Source organism: Acipenser ruthenus, chromosome 24 (assembly GCF_902713425.1).
Source record: "Acipenser ruthenus chromosome 24, fAciRut3.2 maternal haplotype, whole genome shotgun sequence".
NCBI lineage: Eukaryota > Metazoa > Chordata > Actinopteri > Acipenseriformes > Acipenseridae > Acipenser > Acipenser ruthenus.
In genome coordinates this window covers 9,277,293-9,283,445 of record NC_081212.1, presented here as the reverse complement: position 1 = coordinate 9,283,445, position 6,153 = coordinate 9,277,293, and positions in this window count along the sequence as shown.

Below are 6,153 nucleotides of genomic sequence, written 5' to 3'. Positions count from 1 at the left end.
CCTTCATAGCTTGTGTGCATCAGCCCTGGCAGCCCCTCCACTTGCTGTGTGTGCAGGATAGAGGCTAGCTTCTCCTGCACATTTCCTCTAGCTCAGTTCCTTGCTTCATAGCTTGTGTGCATCAGTCCTGACAGCCCCTCCACTTGCTCTGTGTGCAGGATAGAGGCTATCTTCTCCTGCATGCTTCCTCTAGCTCAGCTCCTTCCTTCATAGCTTGTGTGCATCAGCCCTGGCAGCCCCTCCACTTGCTGTGTGTGCAGGATAGAGGCTAGCTTCTCCTGCACGCTTCCTCCAGCTCAGCTCCTTCCTTCATAGCTTGTGTGCATCAGCCCTGGCAGCCCCTCCACTTGCTCTGTTGCAGGATAGAGGCTAGCTTCTCCTGCATGCTTCCTCTAGCTCAGCTCCTTGCTTCATAGCTTGTGTGCATCAGCCCTGGCAGCCCCTCCACTTGCTGTGTGTGCAGGATAGAGGCTAGCTTCTCCTGCATGCTTCCTCTAGCTCAGTTCCTTGCTTCATAGCTTGTGTGCATCAGCCCTGGCAGCCCCTCCACTTGCTCTGTTGCAGGATAGAGGCTAGCTTCTCCTGCACGCTTCCTCTAGCTCAGCTCCTTGCTTCATAGCTTGTGGGTGTCATTTCCTTAAGGTGCTATTCTATGCTATTGAGTTCCATAGCACCAAATAATAATAAAAACCAAAAAAACACACCCCCAAACTCAACAAAAAATAAACCCTGAATAATTCAAGCCCTATGTATCACACACTCCCCTTTGTTCTGGAGCTCAACATCGAGTAAAATGACAAATCACACAAACCTTCATACTTGCATTCAGCAAATCTGGCTCAAGAAAATGGTGAAGTGCATATTTCTTACTTTTAAAGATAGTATCTGCCACCAGTTCTGGGTATGGTACATCTGCAGTCAAATCTGTGTATAATGGAGAAAGTTAAATTAAAATGACTGCAATCCTTGAATATACTTGGACAGTAATTCTACTCTATGCACTGTAATAGTTAGCTTTTTTACATTACTTTTTTATTTTTATTTTACAGCACCTCTGTAAACCAGGACACTGCTCTGACAATTTTCCAACCCCATTCTCGGACGTCCTTGCTACTTCAAAGCGGACCACTACCTAAAATCCTTTCCTTTGGTTGCATAGTAATAAAACCACAAAATGGCAGATTAAATGGCATTTAACTCTGCTTCAATTGAAATCACACAAGATCTTACAAACAGAGTGCTGTTAATGGCAATGTGATGGCAATGTGACAAAAACCAATTTGTGATGTGAGCACCATCTTTAAACAACTTCCGTCTTCAGAATGTTTTTTTTAGCAGTGTGAGGATGATGATGTTTAAAGCAATTACATGGGGCAAGTCTCGAAACCCACTGCTACTCACAGGTGTCAAGTTTAAGCTTTGTTAGTAAGTCAGAGGGTTATTGTCGGTCCATATTGTGAAAGTTCTCAACAATGACTCAATCTGTCGCATACTACCCATTTCAAGGCAAGAAACTCAAGGCGGTGTGCAGGATATCTGGTCTGAGCCCTATTTTAAAGATTTACTACTGGCCTAGCCTTCTGTTCTCCCTCTGCTATTTGGCTCATAAGAGGAGGCATCAACTAACAGAATGAAAGGCTTCTCAAAATCTGGATGAGCCAAAACTGCAGTTTGCATGAGAGCCTCTAAACTGAAGAAAGCCTGTTGGCACTCCACACTCCAATCTCCAGGACTCCGCTTCTTAAATCAGGTTCTTTTGGAACGACGCTGCAAACCTTGTTCAGAAGTCAACAGTGATCTAGCTTTTGTGGAGAACCCCTCAATAAAATGATTGTAATAATTAAACATTCCTAGCACAGACCTGATTTTCTTAGGCGAAGGTGTGCGGCCATCTTCCACCATTAAGTCCTTCTCAGTAAGATTAGCTATTGACTGCTACCTTGTCTGGGTCGGTGGCCATGCCCCCTTCACCAACCACATGCCCTAAAAGTTTTAGGTGCTGTCGCATAAAGTAGCATTTCTTTGGAGCCAACTTGAGGCCATGGTTCTGAAGACAGCTAAACACCATTTCCAACCTCCTGAAGAGCTATTTATTCACTGGGTGTGAATACCAGCAGATCATCAAGGTAACATAACAAGCTGGTGTAGTTCTGGTCACCAAAGATAGAGGCCATTATTCTCATGAAAGACCCTGGAGAATTACGCAGCCCCTGTGGCATTCGGTTATACAGTATAGCCTCGCTATAACGCCCTTCATTATAATGAACCTTCGGCTATAACGAATCTGGCCCCTGGATACCAAATAATAATAATAAAAAACATAATATAAACACAAACTGTCAACTTCCCGGTCTGTATGCACGGGATGCCACCTCCGCAATGAAGTCAAGTCTTTGTCTTAACAAAAAGCATGCACTGTGTGACACTACCTCCAAAACGAAAATCATTTTCAGTATGCCAAAGATAGCTTCAGGATTTGTTTGCAAATCTACATTGTTATGTAGATTTGCAAACAAATCTACAAAGTATGAACTGAGGGTATAACAACAAGAATAGAAAAGAAACAAAACAAATGTGTCAAATAAGAAGCTAGTGTCCTAGCACTACAACCATGGTTTTAAATTTTTAATTTTTTTTTAGCATGAAGTCTGATATCGCACAACCGTACATCAAGTCGCAAAGTCCTTGAACTTAGAGCTTGTCTTGCTCACCCTCCCTGAGCACGTAATCACGAAGGGCTGTTGATCCTGGGGACTGTCTTGGCAAGCGTCCACATGGTGCGAAACACTTAGCAATCCTTCTGTCTGCATGTTTGCCTTGGAGGGTGCAGTGTTGGTCACAGGCTGAGATGCCATCTGCTTTGTCACGGAATACACAGACTATGGACTTGTCGCTTCCACTGGGGCAGCACTGGGTCGGTAGGTCTCCGGCACAAGTAACAGGTGCCTGTTCCTCACATAGGTTTTGCCATCCACGTCAGCGTAGTAGCTGTTGGGTTGTGGTGCTCAGCTAGTTTGTCATAACCTCTTGCTGTTTGCATTCTGATCACTTCGCCTGGTTTCAATGAGTTTCCGTACATTGTGGTCGTAGTATTCTTCACTTGTGTCTCTTCTTTGCAAGAGCCTCTTTCACACGGGTTTCCACTTTTGGTTGCAGCAAGCTTTTGACCACAGGAATCATGGTTCTAGTGCGTCTGGAAAACATCCTCTGTGCTGGTGAGGGTAGACCTTCTCTAGGCAGATTGCACAGGTTAAGCAAAGCAGCATAGCTGTCTGATCTGTCACGTAAGCATTTTTCAAGATGTTTAGCAGAGAGCACTGCCCGCTTTGCCAAACCATTTGATTGCGGGTACAGAGAGTTACTTGTGACATGTTCAAAGTCCCACGTGTGCGCAAATTCCCTGAATTCTCAGCTCGTGAACTGCCTAATATTGTCTGTCATCAGCCGTTGCGGAATCCCATGCACAGCGAAATGCCTCTTAAGTTCCCCGATCACTGTTGTACTTTTCATGTCTGGTAAGTAGTCAATTTCAAACCATCCTTAGAACGAAGGGGGGTGGAAGGGGGGGGGGGGGGGGGGGGGAGGTGGAGGTGAGGGGAGAGGGGGTTAACTGTGATTAACTGACAGCTCTACTGGAGAGTTTTGCTTCATTTATTAGGATTATTGTACTGTTACATCTTTAGATGTGCTCAGAGATTTGGGGGGAGTGTTCTGATCAGCTGAGACACTGTGTTTTTCCCAGGCGAGTCTGCCTCCCCTGTACACAAGATGTTCAAAACCTGATCCCATCGCGGTAGGAGCCTGGCAAGACACATGTAGCTATCAAGGTATTCTTCTGCCTTCCCTTATAAAAGTGTCCCATACTAAAAGCATAGCAAAGGGTAATAAAGCATAAGTAAGTATTGTAAAGCCCAGATAGGTATGGTAAAGTATATTAAATATGACAAACCAAGCTAAACTATGATGAATGTATTGTATAACCATGAGAAAGCATGTGCAAACTCCTGTGAGCTCAGGAGCTGCTTTTCACTTCCAGTTGCTTGCCATAGACCTGTGAAGTTGGCCAGATCAGCAAGACAAAAGGAAATCTGATTCAAAGTGGCAGATCACTAGATGGCAGATCAAAGCACCTCAAGACAGACTTATAAGAGCCAGTATTTGAGAAATTGCATTGAGACAGACTGATTGTACTGTACAGAGTTTGCCTTAAAACTAGTCAATGTTTATGCTTTCTTTTTACAGAAAATAAAATGACGAACGCTGGATATTATGACAGTGGAAGAGATTTGAGTGGCTATGTAGCTGGGTGGGGCCTGTCCAGACAGAGTGATATACCTAGCTATGAATTATTATATGCAAATGTCAGCATCTATGTGAGTTTCACATTATTTCTTTTTCCCCTATGCTTAATATGGTTATGTAGTGATTTTAATTAAAAGTCATTTTTTTAAAATATGTTGCTATGCTAGGCACTATATTAAAGAAACACATTACCTTTGCTGTATATCATATTGTCCACATTGCAGTGATATATTTGTCATAATTAAGACCTTGATGTTGAAATTGCTGTCAGCAACCATACAGTGTGGGAAAGCAATTAGAAAAGCAAATGCTTGGGTATACAGTCAAAAGTGTAGATTACAAATCAAAGTATGATGAGGTTGTATAATGCACTGGTGGGACCACACTTAGGGCCTCATGCACTAAAATAGGCAATCTAGGTGACTCTGGGGGGGCGTTTGTGATGAAGAGAAAGGATCAATGGATTCAGGTAGATTTCTGAAATATGAACCTGCTTTAGATTCACTCTTCTGTTTTATATCATGTATAGTTGAAACTCGCTTGTTTTAAGTTACAGATGTGGCCTTGAGCAAGCAGTCTGTATTTTATTTTGTAATTGATAGCAAAGCACAATTATTTAGCCTAAGCACAGATATTTACAGAGGCAGCACGGTTTTGATAAAAAGCAACAATACTGGTTCAATGAACTGGGTGTACAGTGAAGAAATGGGATCATATTGGTGACTGTCTCTGAAACTTATACTGTGTGCCAAATGAGCGCAAGCACTTTGTTCTTAAAGGAACTGCAGCTAACAAAATAATTCCATTCATCTTACCTGTTAGTGACACAGCTCTCAGTGTGCAGTATTGAAACACACGTTTTAGCAGACATATATTTTCATTTGAAAACATGAAGTCCGGTACCACTTTAAAGCATGTTTCAATTTTCTCTGCCTTCACTTCCTGGGTCATTCTGGGTCAAGTTACTGGCTGAAAGCATGTCAGTCAGTGGGGGAAGCAGCTGGTTGGTTATTGACCGGAAAGAAGCTGTTGAATGGGTAGGGAGGTATATTATATAATGAATGGAACTGCACACCAGGTAAGATTTGTGGAATTATTTTTTTTTTAGCTACAATCATTTGAATGGAACTTTTAAAGAGATCATTCATACTTTATCAATTGGGAGTCCACATCACCCATCAAGTTTGTCCATCAAAACTCAACATTGAGACTACTTAGTCAAAACATTTGTCATTGAACTTCCTCTGTTTCATTTAGTATGTCTATTTAAAATATAACCTCATGGAATATTTCTTTCCCAGATTGGCATTGTCAGCTATGGGAAGGATCTGGTCTGCAGAAAAACCAATCAGCGACTAGGAACTGGAGGAGCAGTGATGGGCCAAATGGTCTCCTCTTGTTCGTAAATGTTCTTATGTTCTTGTGTTAGTTAGTAAGCACCAACACCATCTAGTGCTCAGCTAGCGTATTACCTACAAAACAAAAGCATCCAAGGTAGCAGATCAGTAGATGGCGTTGGCTATTCTATAAAGACAATTAGGCCGCTCTAGGCTGCATACCTGTGGCAGGCAACTAAAACTGAAGAGCAGCTCCAGGAACTCAGGTGAAAGTTAACATATATAATATTTAGTAATTGCAGCCACTCATAATGATTTCAAAAAAGGGCACAGTAAATACAATTTGAAGCTATTTAAACCCTGTGGCAATACCTATATAAATACTTTTTTTTTCTGTATAGTTAAAATGCACGTAAATGGAACTCATTGTATTTTCGCCATAAGTATGTTGCTTTGTTTTTTAAAAATATGATTTTTAAGCAGAATAATTTTTTTTTTTCGATAAATATGCAGC